A 17,713-nucleotide genomic window follows, 5' to 3' on the forward strand; every position below is an offset into this window, starting at 1 on the left:
GAAACACACTTGGGGTTTTCTTAAAATGAATTATGGCACGCACAGTCAGTCTAAAATATGTAGGCAGAACCCCCAAAAGAGAAACGGAAACTGCTTTTAATACAGGGGCAATTTTCCATTATCATTATTTAATAGCCATACAAAAGTAATATTAAAAAACTAAATAATATTTTTAAAATCCAAATGCAAATATACAATTTATAATCTGGAATAAAAGTTAGATTTTAAAATGTCATCAGTATTATTTAACACACATACCGGTAAACAACTTTTAGAGGCATATCCAAGACATAGAGGGGAATGGAGTGCTCAATTATGGACACCACAAGAATGGAACTTTTAATTTTAGTTTTTCATTAATTTGTCATTGCTTTCAGTCAGCTCTACAAAGATTTGATTTCCATTATTGTACCAAGTGTAATAACATTAGTCCGTCAAACCAACTGTATCTTAAATAACTAGTGATGTTAACTACTAGTATTTACACTTTTAATACATACGGACTTAATTCCATGTTACATGTATATATACTCTATTCCATGTTGAAACTTAAAATACCATAAACTTATATGACATTTTGTACATGATATACAGAATATACAGAGAAAGAAATAAGGGAACACTTAGTATTGAATACTATTATCGTCCTAATGTCTGTATAAAGTACGAAGATGTAATGTGGGAGTCACTGAATGACAGGAATGTAAGACTGGATGATAGTAACATGGTTAACTTCCTGACACAATAGAGGAGTGTTTTTGTTAGAGTCACTATCTCCTGTAAGTGTTGGTGTGATCCCTTATTTCTTTCAATCAGTACATATTGCTAAACAGGACATACACTGAAATACACAACAAACGACAATTCAAAGTAATATTTATAATTTATTTCACCTTACAAATTGTGAAGAGTGAAGCAAGTGTAGTGTAGAAGTAAATAAACAAAGTGTAGATAACTTAAGATAAACACATCTTAAATTGTTAATTAAAGTGGGTGACATGTCAGAGGGAACATGTAATTAAAGTTACTCAGTATTGTACATGAACAAAAATTATTACTTAAAATTATTTTTTATTCGTATTTTTCATAATTATTTTGTTAATTTGTCTTTATTTTATGAATTGTTTTGCATTGAAGTTCTCAATTATAATCATCTAACTGTAACATTATTTTCCTGTTGCATATTGATTTAAATTCAAAATGAAGATGTATGAAAAATGTAAAATATGAATATCATTTTGTGTTAACAGAGCATGTAAATTACTTTGTCATCTATAGCTGTCTTTAAGAGTAAATGTATTACTAGTAAATAACAGCTCTGCTATCAACATCATGAACCACTGGTTTGAAATCTCTTTCATATCAATGTTATCATCTTGTAACAAAACCAAACCTGGATCAGTCATTGAATTTCTCTGAATCAGATGGAGCTTTCTAGCACAGTTATGCAGCATTACACAAACCATAATAACTTTATGAATCTTAGAAGGTTCCAAAACGCACACATTCAACACCTTGCTTGAACTTTGTCCAGCTGTATATATCCTCACTTTAGATGCACCTGTGTTCACAACCAGAGTATACAACAACTTATGTGCCATGTACCTGGAACAAAATGTTACAAATATGACATTTATGATAATAAGGTGATCTGGGTAATAACAGGTGGGTTTTTTTGTGCGGTTTTTTTTTTTTTAAATTGGGGGGGGGGGGGGGTTAAAAGAACAAATCATCTGCTTCACCAAGGTAAAAAAAAGAAAGAAAAGAATTTTACAGCATGTCACAATATATGTTTATAGAGCACTGTTTTAAAAATTTTTAGTTTTTTTTACAAATGATAGATTTGTTATGTAACTAAATAGTTTTACTTTTATCAAATCTATGCTTCAATAATAGTGAAAAATTGTATCTTATGTTTAGTGGTTAAATTATCTTACCAACGCCATATTTTATGCATTAAAATAATTACTTCAGCTAGTTCTCTCTATCTCTGTCTCTTTCTGTACTGTCTGTCTGTCTATTTCGGTCTGTCTCTCTGTCTGTCTCTCTACACACACTCATGGTTTTACACACACACACACACACACACACACACACACACATATTACCTGCACATTGACAGAATGACACCATTTGCTACAGAATGTCACCATTTGCTACAGCCAAGTTCGTTTTTGTGGTTTGGCACCTGCTGAAGAGTGTTGTCAGTCCTCACCAAATTGTTGACTGATGTATGCCTATAACATAAAATGAACACATACATAAATAAGTGAAATCAATGAAAATAGCTTATATAATTATTATATATCTTGCACGTTTTTAATAAAAATTAAATTAAACTACTTGTTTCAGTTACGGAAAATATGTTCCTCTAAAATGGTAGCCTACACTACACAGTCTACAGTACTGTACATGGCCATTTCAATCATCCGGTGTGTTTAATATTATTTACGCTGACAATTTTGTGAAAATTTAAAACCTTTATTTGCTTACCTTAGGCTAGTTGTTTGACAAGCCGTTGTTTGTGTTCCCAGGTATACCCACCCCCAATAAAAACATACAGATTAATTTCTATATTTCCATTTTTGTATATTTTCCCCAAATAACCTTCCCATTTTTGGATAAGTTGTCGACGTGTTTTTGTGAACAACATACATGTATGACGTAATCACGTTGTTTAAAATTGAAAAGAAATACAGTAGCAAGTACAATGCCAATGGGAGGGCTTTTGATGGGTGACGGTTTTCGATAGGTTACATTAAAACACTGAAGACAATGCATGTCGATGTGGCAAATACGAATCCAGGTGAAAACCCCCTTCGGTCAAAACCCCCTTCGGTCAAAACCCCCTCGGTCAAAACCCCCTCCAGTCAAAACCCCCTGCAATAAATAGTCAGACGGTCAAAACCCCCTCTTATTATTATTGTTTAGTATTTATAGTGGTAAAGTTGGTATAATATTAACATAGATGAATAATTGTTTTAATCTCTTTTGAATAATTATCTGAAATATATTTATTTATGTTGTTATTTAGTGTATGTTACACTACATAGACTTTAGGCTTTCAGTGAAGCTACTCATAGACTTAGAATTGTAGTTTTTACAAAATGTTTGATCTTAGAGATAGATGTAATTGGGAAGCCTAGGAAAACTACTTATATAATATAATAGTATAATGAAAGAACTTGACAGTAATTTGCAATATAAGGAAAGAACATGATAGTAATTAGCAACAACAACAACAACAACAGCTTGATCTTGGCTAGCTGCTGCAGGGATTAATGTAATTGGGAAGCCTTGAGAAATCCTTTAAATAATATAATGAAAGAATTTGATAGTAATTAGCAATCTCTGTTACTTATGTGATCTTAGCTATTGAAGGGATCTTAGCTATTGATGGGATTAATGATTGAGCAGTTATTTTTGAACATGAAAGTAGAGTACATGCAGCAAATGTCACATGGGATGCTACAAGAAAATGGTTAGGGTCTGGTCTATTAATCATTCATTCTGTGAACAACCATGGAAGTGATACAAAATCACAAGGGTGGTCAAAAGCTTCTGCATGAAGGATATATGTATACCAAAAAGAACAAGTCTAAGTCTACAGTGCGATGGGAATGCTCCAACAGGGCTTTCTTTTCTTGCAAGGGAGCAGTGACCACAGATATTGAGATCCAGACAGTGATACACACTGTCCAACACACTCATGATCCCAATCCCGACTCTGTTGTAGCTAGTAGGCTGAAAAACACCATGAAGAACGTAAGTGGTACATCGCGGGGTACGCCAACCCAGATAGTCGTGGATACTACAGCAACTGCTACAACTGATATTCGTGCTGCTCTAGGCAACCCAGAAGTTGTGAAACGTACACTACGTCGGGAGCGTGCCAAGCATCTTCCTAAAAATCCACAATCACTTCAAGACTTAATCATTGAGGATCAGTGGATTACGACTGGAGGTGATGATCCACAAATGTTTTTGTTCTATGACAATGGTGTGGATTCGCCCAGCCGTATGTTAGTGTTTGCGACTGAAGAGGGACTAACGCATCTGGCTCGTTCGGATGTCTGGTACATGGATGGAACATTTAACTCTGCTCCGCTCCTGTTCCATCAACTGTTTGTCATTCGTGCGCCGCTCGGAGATTCATCGATCAGCTGTGTCTATGCATTTCTCTCAAACAAGAGCCAATCCACATATGAAGAACTGTTACAATCCATCGAGAATAAGTGTCAGGTGCTTGGTTTTCAATTAGATCCATCAACTGTGATCACCGACTACGAGTTAGCCATCATCAACGCTGTCAGTTCAACGTCCGGCCCACACACTAGAAGTCATGGCTGCTTTTATCACCTGACACAGAGCACGTGGAGGAAGATTCAGAGTCTGGGACTTGTACATTTGTATCGGGAGAACAGTGATGTAAAACTTTTCTGTGGCATGTTGGATGGTTTGGCATTTTTGCCAACAGGTGATGTTGTGTCCGGTATCCAATACTTGAGGGAAAACACACCAGAAGGACTTGAACCACTAATCGACTACTTCGATAACACATACGTCTCTGGTCAGTTTCGCCGTATCCAGCTACCAACACAACCAAACGGCATTGTTCCACCCATCAGGATGCGTCGATCGCCTCCAACATTTTCTCCAGAACTCTGGAATGTCCATGACATCACACTAACTAATGGATCTCGAACCAACAACGTGTGTGAAGGCTGGAATAATGCCTTTGCCAAGCTTATCAGACATGCTCACCCAACCATCTGGCGTGCCATAGACAGTCTGCGAAAAGACCAGGCAATGGCATCCACACTGTTACTGCGAGACAACAGGGGTGAGCCCCCAGCAAAACGTGTTCGCCGTAAAACAGTCAAATTGCAGTCTAAGCTCTTGAATTTGTGCACAGCCCGCCGAGATGGTGCTAAGTCAATGGAGGATACTCTCAAAGGCATCGGACACTGCATCAGATGGAAATAGATCTAAATGCGATCTAATGGATTATGACTTATACAAAAGTCTATGCAATCAAATGTTATAATATGCAAGTGTGAATAAATATTTTGGGTATTAATTATTTTGTCATTTCTTATAATTATTTCCTAAATAAGGGGGTTTTGACTGGAGGGGGTTTTGACTGGAGGGGGTTTTGACTGAGGGGGTTTTGACCGAGGGGGTTTTGACCAGAGGGGGTTTTGACCGGTCACCGGCAAATACAAACAGACTGAAACAAATATGTAATAATTGTTATATAAAAACAAGTTCCTCACCGATCAGTTACCGTAGACATATTGAAAAGTGTTGCAAACTTGTACTTTTGTAGATTTTTTACAGCGACGTTAACACGCCCAACCGACTGGACACTTCGATGTTTCCCGCTATTTCATCTGTGATCTTCAGAATATCTTGTTGTTCAAATTTAAATTCTTCATGTTTTTCCACATTATAAAAAGTGTCAAATTGCTTTGTTCGATCAAGAAATAACCAGTTTTGTCGACATATTTGCCTGTTTCTGAATCGCAACACACCAGCACGGCCATTTTCATTTCAGACTTATCCGTCGGATAGGCCTTTATACGCAGAAAATGTAGCGAATAGCGTTATTCGCGTTTAGGCTATTCGGGAAGCTCTATCCTGCCGACATGCATACCAAATTTCCCCACTTAACCGGCGGATAGGCACTATTCCAGGATAGTGGACTTATCCGCCCCTCGTGCATATGGCCCCTGGTGAATAAAAGCACCAATATTTGTTAGATGTTCCCTTTCGCTACTATTAATTTTAGCCTAAGGAGCCCTCTCGAGAATTTTTGATATTCATATAAAACACTCAAATCCAAGATGGCCAAAAATAATAGGAGTCATAATAAGGCCAGGTTTGTTGCAGAATATATTCTTTGGGGTCTGTGAGTTAACTGTTGGACATGTAATAGTGCCTGCAATCAGTACTTAATTATCATTAATACCATTTTCGTTCTAATAAATTCTACTTCCCATGAGATATCAAACTGTTTTTATACATGATTAAACAAAGCAAACTAACTTTTTTATGCATGAATAAAATCATTTGCATCCAATATTAAAGTCACACTAAATAATTATTCCACTATCCATCCCAAGTTTGTCCGTGTGTTAGACTGAAGTGCTCAGGTACTTCTCTGTGTGTGACAGCTTGTCCTTGTGTGAGACTGAAGTGACAAGGTGCTTCTCTGTGTGTGACAGCTTGTCCATGTGTGAGACTGAAGTGACAAGGCACTTCTCTGTGTGTGACAGCTTGTCCATGTGTGAAACTGAAGTGATCAGGCGCTTCTCTGTGTGTGACAGCTTGTCCATGTGTGAAACTGAAGTGATCAGGCGCTTCTCTGTGGGTGGCAGTTTGTGTGTGAGACTGAAGTGACAAGGCACTTCTCTGTGTGTGACAGCTTGTCCATGTGTGAGACTGAAGTGACAAGGCACTTCTCTGTGTGTGACAGCTTGTCCATGTGTGAAACTGAAGTGATCAGGCGCTTCTCTGTGGGTGGCAGTTTGTGTGTGAGACTGAAGTGACAAGGCACTTCTCTGTGTGTGACAGCTTGTCCATGTGTGAGACTGAAGTGACAAGGTGCTTCTCTGTGTGTGGCAGTTTGTCCGTGTGTGAAACTGAAGTGCTCAGATGCTTCTCTGTGGGTGGCAGTTTGTCTGTGTGTGAAACTGAAGTGACAAGGCGCTTCTCTGTGTGTGACAGCTTGTCCATGTGTGAGACTGAAGTGACAAGGCGCTTCTCTATGTGTGGCAGTTTGTCCGTGTGTGAAACTGAAGTGCTCAGATGCTTCTCTGTGTGTGGCAGTTTGTCCGTGTGTGAAACTGAAGTGCTCAGATGCTTCTCTGTGGGTGGCAGTTTGTCCGTGTGTGAAACTGAAGTGCTCAGATGCTTCTCTGTGGGTGGCAGTTTGTCTGTGTGTGAAATTGAAGTGCTCATGCACTTCTCTGTGTGTGACAGTTTGTCCATGTGTGAGACTGAAGTGCTCAGGCACTTCTCTGTGTTTGACACCCAATATTAAAGTCACACTGAATAATGTATTCCAATATCCATCCATAGTTTGTCTGTGTGTTAGATTGAAATGTTCAGGCGCTTCTCTGTGTGAGACTGAAGTGATCAGGCGTTTCTCTGTGTATGACAGTTTGTCAGTGTGTGAGACTGAAGTGATTAGGCACTTGTCTGTGGGTGACAGTTTGTCCGTGTGTGAGACTGAAGTGCTCAGGTGCTTCTCTGTGGGTGACAGTTTATCTGTGTGTAATATTTCAGGTTCACTGACACCTGGAACTCAGGGGACTTCTTTGGTCATACAAAATTTATAATTAAATTCTTTGTCTTCTTAGCTTCTGAAATAGGTCAGAATTGACATACACCAAATGCACGTGGGAGACGAGACAAAAAATGTCCAGGCTAATTTTAATTTTGCACCCTTTTCATTGAAGGCAAAAGTGGTGTCGCAGCCTGAAAATTAATGTATAGGACACCAGTAGTTTTGTGGTCTCCGAAGAGAGCACTGATGATATAAAACCTATAATTCTTCTTCATGCAGGTAAAGGGTCACCATCAGTCTTTCTGCCAGATAGACATTTTTGGGTATTCGTCTATGGAGTTGAATGCAACCACAGTCAACAGAGATATGGAGGGTCCTTCCTCAGAAAGAAAATGGGTCAAGTTTAGGGTTAGGATTAAGAAAATCATACAGTAATGATAAGAGTAATTAATTTTGTCAAAAAGTTAACTTAAAAAAGAAATTCTGCAAAAATATTTGGGTATGGTAGCATACCCATTTTACCCTTTGACAGAAACCCTGACCATCTAGGTTCTCGCTGAATATAATAAAACCCACACAGTGCATATTGACAGGATCCAAATGCAATTCACACATCATTTGACAGTTCGTAATGTTGATATGTGACCAATCGGGACATCAACCTCCATGGGACAAATGAAGCATACCTCGCTGTTGTCACTCTTGCTCCAGGCCTTTCCCCAAGATTTTTTATGGCGCTTACATTTTCAGAATTCAGCCATGTGGAGTTTAATCAATGAGATATATATATACCAGGGTTGAAAATTAACATGAAAACCATGGTCGCCAGCATGCAGGGCCAGTTGAAAAAAAATCGTACTGGCCCTTCTCAAATTCAACTAGCCCTCCAATTATCACATTGGAATTTAACTGCACAGCCAAACACAAAACTAGAGTGGGTTTTTTTATTGAATAATAACCATGTGCTCACCGTACATAGTCCGTTTGGGTTATAGAAAACTGATGAACTGGCATTTAACGTCATAATAAATATAGTTAAAATTCATATAAAAACATGTTATCGAGTTTTAAATCCATACCAACTCAAATAAAAACAAAATGAAAAAAAGAAATCCAGTATAAATAAACATGTTTCTTTACAAAGTACCATTAAATTAAACATATTAAATTTCATTTTTAATACAGGGTAAAAGATAATGCAGTACAAAGAGACTAAAGGTAGAATGGCATGTACTCTAGTAAATGTCTGGGAATGGCAGTCCTCTTTGTGGCAATGCAAGAGGGATGGAATAAACTTTGTGGCAATGCAAGAGGGTTGAAATCCCGAGCAAATGATTTCCTCAGAAGTGGCTGTTCTATAGACTAGGCACTAGGTATACATCCATGAAATCATCCACTATTTTACCAAATGCCCTTTCAACATTGTTTTGTGCAGAGATACTGCCCTGTTATGTATTAATTACGGTTGTGTCATTCCGATTACCTTGGGTGTTACATCAATTGCCTTAAAACATGTATCAGAAAGAAGAAAAAAAGTTAACCTATGCAGTTTGATGGTAATTTGTAAAGAATTTTTGTTGAATTTAAATGTTTTTATATGAATTTTATCTGTATTCATTATGTTGGTGCTGTCATAATATAGAACATGTTCTATGTCTTCTGCTGCCAGATCTGTAGTGTGTTTTGTCATACTCGATTCAGTATTGTTGTATTTCTTTTTTAACTAGTACGGTACCATACTCGTCAGACCCTAAAATCGATGGTCGCCCAATGGACTACCTTTGTAAAATTCTTAGTCGCCCTTACCCAATAAAGGTCGCCACAGACGACCGGGCGACTGCTAATTTTCAACCTTGATACATATATATATATATATATATATATATATATATATATATATATATATATATATATATAATTTGTATGATATAAAATCAAGCAAAGAGAACAAAAAGAAAGTTAAATCAATACATTTATATCTTTAGTTTTATATTAATAAAACTACCTCAGACTCTTTCCTTTCATTCCACCCCCACCCCCCACCCCCGTCACTCTCCCTTAGCTCCCCTTAGCATGTAAATTTATATGGTATCATCAATATATTATCTCAATGACCCTCCTCTATTCTGAAACTTACAAATGAGTCTCCATTCTGGATCTGCTCTTGATGAATGTGGTCAGTGTACCTCCCACATCCCTTACATGTCAGCATAGAAAACAACACTACACCTTGACCTCTTGATAATTAACAGCTGTAGTTGATATGAAGACAACAATTAGATATACACAGACTTTAAACCACACAGGAAGACAAGTTAAAGGACAGGAGCATTTGCAGCACTAGGACACTGTGACATAGCCATGTTTTTAGTGTTCTTTCTGTTTAATGTTCTGACAATATTGACCGAAAAAACTGTACTGTCGGAAATAGAATAAAAATTATTTTTGTCGATTATTTCTTACATATTAAACTGACAAGTAAATATTTTGTAAATATCTATTTAATGATAGTCTACCTAATTTAGCATTTACTTGTTTGGGCGCTCATTGATGTTCAATGTGGTGTTTACTCTTGAAATTAAAAGAAAAATGTCAGTAAACAAGTGATTTGTGCACTTTATTGGAACAGACTATAACAAATTTTGGTCAACATGTGTACATTTTATTGCATTTACAATATATGATGATGATGATGGTTTACCCCTATCCCTCCCAAAACAAAATATTTGTAGTCATTTATAAGTAACGTTTTAGCAAAACTGTCAAGAACCATTATGAGTGATCCATTATACCGGTATTAAAGGTGCTATCTCAATGTTGCACAATGACAGCTATTGCAAATCTTTCTCTCTTTTTTTTAAAAATAAAATTTTGATTTAACATTTAAAGAAGACACCTTTAACAATATGCCCATAAATGATTATAGGAAATAATTTTATCTACTGGTAGAAAATAAATTTTTATTGGAGATCTTTATCACAGCTCGCATATAACTATGATATAGCACCTTTAAACTGTTGCAAGATTGTGTAAGTTTCTAATGTACTTATATTGAATTTATATTCAATAAATATGCTTGTCATAATTAATCATTTATGCTGCAATTCAAAATAATCAGTTAACCTGCAGCTTTAAATTACAAGTTTGTTTAAGGGTAAATGAAATTGACACATATGGATCAAAATGTGTTATAGTCTGTTCCAATAAAGGTCACAAATCACCTGTTTACGGACATCTTTAGTTTAATTTCAAGAGTAAACACTACCTTGTACATCAATGAGAGCCCAAACAAGTAAATGCTAAATTAGGTAGAGTATTTACATATTTACTTATGAAAGAAATAATCGATGAAAATCATTTTTATTCTATTTCCGACGGTATTTACAAAATGTTTATTTACTTGTCAGTTTAATATGGGAAAGAAAAATAATCGATGAAAAATATTATTTTTATTCTATTTCTAGACCGATGGTAAAGCTTTAGTATCTTTGAAATTGTTTAAATGTTTGTCCACTGAGAACACCCCATGCAAGCCGAATCTGCACGATAGGACACAAATATAAAATAAACAAGCCATCCCACAACGCCATCTTCATAAAATCAAGGAACTAATATTCAAGTTCCATGCGAATACGAGGAATGATATAAATTAGCCTTGATTTATGAAGATGCCCACACGCAATATAAAATAAACCCTCTCCTCTAGAACATGCGATGATATTTCTGTCTCTGTAAAGCTTTATTTAATGTTTGCGGTATATATTATAAAAAAACAAGCCACTTGTTTAAATGATTTGTCCATTTTATAAATTTATAAGCCATTGAACATATGTTCAATGGCGGTTTATACAAGCCATTAAACATATGATATAAATATAAAATAAACAAGCCATTGAATGCTTATGATATAAATGTAAAATAAACAAGCCACTGAACATATGATATAAATGTAAAATAAACAAGCCACTGAACATTTGATATAAATGTAAAATAAACAAGCCACTGAACATATGATATAAATATAAAATAAACAAGCCAGTGAACTTATGATATAAATATAAAATAAACAAGCCAGTGAACTTATGATATAAATAAAAATATAAAATAAACAAGCCATTAAACATGTGAACTTATGATATAAATATAAAATAAACAAGCCATTGAACATATGATATAAATATAAAATAGATTATTCATTAATTTCTTTTTATATAAAACATGAAATAAAGCTTTACAGAGACAGAAATATTTGATCTACCTCTCTGCCGCCCCGATGTCAAATTCCTTCTGACGCCCCTGCAAGTCTTGAATCTCCACCGGAATCTGTTACTGGTTCCTACATGTATACTGATGGAAAGAAATTAGAGAACACATACAGTACATGTGACCAAATATAATTCATTAATAGAGTAGTTATGACAATAAAATACAAAGATGTAATGTGTGATTCGAACTCGAAACTCTTATTTACGTGCCCCTATAGCCTACACTGAGTTTTCAGGCACACTGTCCCAGGTCCGATCTCTGGCATAGCCAGTGACCTCTGACCTGGGACAGACCTGAGGACTGAATGTCAGTACAGCAGGAATAACTGCCAGTAACACGCATAACTTACTAATAAGGATGAGGTAAGGAAGGAAATGTTTTATTTAATGACGCACTCAACACATTTTATTTACGGTTATATGGCGTCGGACCACACAGATATTGAGAGAGGAAACCAGCTGTTGCCACTTCATGGACTGCTCTGTCGATTATCAGCAAGGGATTTTTTTATATGCACTATCCCACAGACAGGATAGCACATACCACAGCCTTTGATATACCAGTCGTGGTGCACTGGCCAGAATGAGAAACAGCCCAATGGGTCCACTGACGGGGATTGCCTACTATATATAATATATTTGATGTCGATGAGGGTTGCATCCATAGATATTAATTTCATTGTATATAAAACAAAAATCTAAGTAAAAAACCACAAAAAACTATTATTATAAATATTGGGGTTTTTTTCACAGGCATTGTGATGAACATACTTAGACCTGTGCAACTGTAAACCATGTTTCATTGGTCTAGGACTTGCAGTTTCTGAGAGATGGAGCTAAATGCAAATCTTTAATGTCAAGAGTAAACACCACCATTGGAAGAGCAATAGCTGCATCTTGTTTTTGTTTTATGTGTGGCAGATATAAGCAAACTTAGTTTAAGCTCAGCCAAATTAAAGTTAGTTGACAAGACTTGAGTACCCGTGCAAGGAATAGCATTCTAAAACAAAATTAAATAATAATTTATTTATTTTACATCATTTTGCCATATGCTAGCTGCCAATTACATTATAGGGCTAAGACATGGATGGAAGACAAAAATTTATTGTGTGGAATGCAATACAATGCCATGATTTGGCATTTATGTTCAGCGCTAAAATTAAGATGCATAAAGCTATTTTACTTTATTCCTTAGTCTTATCATCATATAATATAAGTGTCGGGTACTCAGGTCCGGGTCGAGTTTGACCCTCGAGTACTAGAGTCCAATATATTGGACTCGTGGAGGCCCTACTGTCAAACCAATATCCAATATATATATATAACATCATAACATGCAATACAAGTTAATAGCATGTAGATATTGTCATTTGGGAGTCGAAATTGTGTATACAAAGTTAAAGGTTCCGACTCCCGAATGATGATAAGTGCATGTGCGTGTGTGTGTGTGTGTAAATGTATGTATATGTTGAACATTTCATACTATGGCCATTCAGTTTGTTACATGCTATTTCAACACTTATGTCCTTGACACACCAAATTTGGTTTTCTGAATGCACATCAATAAACTTTCAACTGTAAGTGGAATCTATGACATTACCCATTGACACACTGGCCATGAAAGCAGTCAAAAAGAACTGAAGACTTTGGTATGAATACACCAAATACGGTAACCCATTACGATGTATCAGAAGGGTCCAATTGCTTTAATGTCATTTCTGGGACAGTACCGACACTTTCATGCAACATAAGACAAAACCAAACTGAACTGCGTTAAATTCTTTGACACACCAACACAATTCCAACTTCTACATAACAGAGGGAAGGAAATGTTTTATTTAATGACGTACTCCACACATTTTATTTACAGTTATATGGCGTCAAACATATGGTTAAGGACCACACATATATTGAGAGAGGAAACCCGCTGTCGCCCCTTCATGGGCTACTCTTTTCGATTTTATATGCACCATCCTACAGACAGGATAGCACATACCACAGCCTTTGATATACCAGTCGTGGTGCACTGGCTTGAATGAGAAATAGCCCAATGGGGATCGAACCCAGACCGTCCGTGCATCAAGCCAGCGCTTTACCAATGTGCTATGTCCCGCCCTCTCTACATAATAGATACAGAATTGGTTCAAAATTAATTAAAACTAACGAAACTTGGTGTAGCAACAAACTGGAAGTAAACGATACTGAATGAACATCGATTCACATCGGGTGTCGGTGAACAGTGGTGTACCTAGGGTATGGCAGGTATGGCACGTTCCCTGGGCACCACTGGGCAGTTTCTATTAAGTCGGACATTATCTAAAAGATTGGTGTCAAGATGTTTGGACGGGTGCAATTTCAGTGCTTTTCAGTAGATACGCCACTGCAGTGATATGACACTAAAGAATGAGAGTATAGCCTGTATTAGAAACATACTTATCTGCCCTTGATTTGCATAGCGCTAAGCTGCCCCAATTGGCCACTAAATTATTTCTGGCACGTTCACGCTCCAGTCGGTTGCAACAAAGGCCCTTTGTTACTACTGAATTGTGGAGTAGTTGTTGACTTGTTCTTTTATTTTTTGACATTAATAAAGTTTTCTATTACTATTATTGTTTGTCGGATTGTGTGCAATCTCCTTCTTTTACAGAAAACAAAATGTACAATATGTTTTGTGCTCAACAGAAATACTTACGAACACATCTTGTGGGGCGGGGGGGAGGGGGGAGGGGACCAAGAAAAATGGCTCATTGATGATTGACTCGTTAAAACGGCACCTTAATAAAGTTTTGATATTTGCAAGTAATATGCATGTGTTTGCACACACATCAATTTGGTTGCGTGAATATTTACCGCCGAGAGTGCCACACAAGATGAAGAAGTATTCTCTCTTTTTTTATATAACAAATTATTACTTTATATCAAAGACATTCATAAAGAAATTTTAAAAAAACCCAGAGGCACATTTATACCAGTCAAACTAAAGTGTTTTGATTACTAACCTCTTTCGCACAATTTTAATGAGGAAGCCATCTCAGGATTTGTCACAGCTAATCCTTAGGTATGTTTGAAGTAATTAACAAGCCTTCTCCCACAAGATGAAGAAGTATTCTCTCTTGGGTTTTTTTTAACAAATTGCTACTTTACATCAAATACTGCTCTTTGATATTACTATTGGTTTACTCTTCATAGTCCAAGAGAAAGAAAGAAATGTTTTATTTAATGACGCACTCAACACCTTTTATTTACGGTTATATGGCGTCAGACATATATGGTTACGGACCACACAGATTTTGAGAGGAAACCCGCTGTCGCAACTTCATGGACTACTCTTTCCGATTAGCAGCAAGGGATCTTTTATTTGCACTTCCCACAGGCAGGATAGCACAAACCATGGCCTTTTTGAACCAGTTATGGATCACTGGTCGGTGCAAGTGGTTTACACCTACCCATTGAGCCGTGCAGAGCACTCACTCAGGGTTTGGAGTCGGTATCTGGATTAAAAATCCCATGCCTCGACTGGGATCCGAACCCAGTACCTACCAGCCTGTTGACCGATGGCCTAACCACGATGCCATCGAGGCCAGTGGCCCAAGAGAATGCTTTCAGAAAATATGTATAATTTTCACCAGATTTCAGGAAATATGTATAATTCCTGGAATTTTCAGGAATTACACATATTTCCTGAGTGAATCAGTCATTATACATATTTTCTGAAATACAGATATCATTCCTACGGGCCTGAGTAAACGAATTTTTATGCACACATTCTCACAGGCAGGAAAGATGAGAAAACGTAAACTGCCTTCCTCCCAAAATGCTGGAGCAAATATACTCATTCTGACGACATTAGGGAAACATGAGTTCACCATGTATTTCCTTCATTCTGTCGTGGTGAATTTTATTTGTAGAATGCAATAAATTGCATTTCTAGTTTTAACCATTTTCTGGGAAAGGATTCCCCAAATCTTTCTAGAGCTGACATAAACTCGCTACCAAAAGAGTCATTGAACCATTTCAGCTTCTTTTTTTTTTTACAATGGATCTATAAAGTCCTACATAGTAAATAAGATTTTGTGGATTCGCCGATTTCCTAAGATTTTTCACGATTTGAAAAGACAGGAATTTAGTCTGCTTACACGGTATAAGCATATTACAATTTCAATATTCTTGAGTTATATATGCAAAGATTGTGTATGGGATCGATTCGCTTCCAGTTAAATCTAAAACTAACAAAATATGTTATTTGTAACTGAGATATAGAACCTTTAATATCTAGGAATATAAATTAATCATATTGCACTGGTTATTTTGTTATATTATTCTGATATTAGAGTCAGTTGTTTACATTTTTTATTTCGTTCATATTTAAAATTTTTGGCAATATATGTACTATAAATCGTATGGAACATAATCAGGGCTAGAAATGAAAAACAAAATCTACATGCACCAGGTGCATGTTGAAAAAAAAGTTACATGCACCATTAAAATTCTGCATGCACCAAAAATAAGGCAATTTCGTTTGTTTTTTTATACGAAGCTATTCGGAATTATTCGGCAATACCTATATTTATTTATTAACAGTACCGGAACGTTATACAACTGCGTTTATTACCGATTCTTGATCAAATTTGAAAATTTCACCCAACGTAAACACCTTACAGAAATCTATAATAGGCCTATTACAAACATGTACGAATATTTGTGTTTTGTATTAAGCAAGTTATCAACTTTTTTACGCAATACACAGTACTTGAAAAATATTAGCATGCACCGCGTGCACCCAGTTTTAAAAGTTACATGCACATGCACATGCAAAAATCAGCATGCACCGGTCCATGTACTAACACTGCATTTCGAGCCCTGATAATGCCAAACATATTGACATGTGAAATACGAACTATTACCTAAAATCCATAGTTTCAGCTCTCTATAATCAATATTTGTCATCGATGTCAAACCGTGTTTACATACGGAGAATGATCGAAGTGTGATCAAACATTTTGGGCCATTGTGGAATCGTAACAGTGATATAAGGTTGCAAACGAATCGCTACGCATTTTTTTCATGAATTACAACTAATGTTGAGGGTAGAATTGTGGACGTGCGCAATAAAACGGTCTCAGGTTATCATATTTTGCTCGAGTATAAGTATAATTTGAGGTTTTGTTCCTGTGCCCTCTGTCTCGTAATGACCTCAAAAGTATGTTCTCTCACATATACGCATAATTTTGGATTGGGGAAACTCAAACTAACCTGTTAATCTTGATCATACAGTCAAATAATGCACACGTCTACATGCCTATTAAAAACATTTAACAAAGATTCATTTGCTTAAAAAGTATAACAGTAATATCATTTTTAAATTCCTTTAGTAATAACCAATATCACACCATCTTCGAAAATATGAAGGAAATAGAAACCGAAAGTGAAAAAAAGTTATAGTCTAAATTTGGTGACGTGCGTCACGTAGAACATATATTCAGCCAATCATTTTCACATTACATTATTTGTTTACTTAGTTACGGATTTCAGTGGCTATTATACTGAACATAATCAAAATGCCAGACTATTAACACTAATTTAATTTCAATAAAAAATAAAATGTCCTTCTTACAATTACACAGAAAAAGTCGCAAAATAAGAAGGTAAACAACTCTAAATAGATACGGTTTTAGGAATGAAAGAATTATCTCCCATTATTATACATTAAAGTTAGAGGGTAAACGACAATAATTTTTTTTATACAAACTGGTTTTGGTAACACACTCGACACCTAACATTGTTGTCACGTTTATTGATAAATCAATGTGATATAGTTCTATATGAATACTTAGCGAATGAGGAACGGACAAGGGCGACACCCCTTCCTTAAGTTAGTTTAGGCTATAGTTTCGGTCCTGTATAAGCTAGGTATGGTAATTGTGCCCCTTTCTTTCGTTAGTTTAGGTTATAGTGTCGGTCCTGTAAATAAGCTTGGTATGGTAGCAGTGCAATAAAATGCATGTATTATTCAGCCCCGTAGGAACAGCATCTCAAGTGTGTGGGGAGCACAATCTCTAATGGAGGGGGCTAGTCTCTAGTGGAAGGGGGGCGGGGAGGGAACAGATTTGTATCTTTATTTTTGGAATATGGGGGGGGGGGGGGATTATTACAAAAG

General features: G+C 36.3%; 1 long non-coding RNA gene across 2 annotated transcripts; it reads right to left on the reverse strand.

Moving 5' to 3' along the window:
- Positions 1-864: 864 nt before the first annotated feature.
- Positions 865-17,086, reverse strand: LOC121384791. 2 transcript variants are annotated; one of them, XR_005959438.1, is made up of 4 exons: positions 16,810-17,086; positions 11,550-11,638; positions 2,109-2,237; positions 865-1,605 (listed from the first exon to the last, which is right to left on the reverse strand). It is a non-coding gene; the product is annotated as an uncharacterized LOC121384791 (long non-coding RNA). The 2 variants fall into 2 exon arrangements; XR_005959439.1 differs by lacking the exon at positions 11,550-11,638 and having other exon boundaries at positions 16,810-17,075.
- Between the last annotated feature and the right edge of the window lie 627 nt (positions 17,087-17,713).

Source organism: Gigantopelta aegis, chromosome 10 (genome assembly GCF_016097555.1).
Source record: "Gigantopelta aegis isolate Gae_Host chromosome 10, Gae_host_genome, whole genome shotgun sequence".
Lineage (NCBI taxonomy): Eukaryota > Metazoa > Mollusca > Gastropoda > Neomphalida > Peltospiridae > Gigantopelta > Gigantopelta aegis.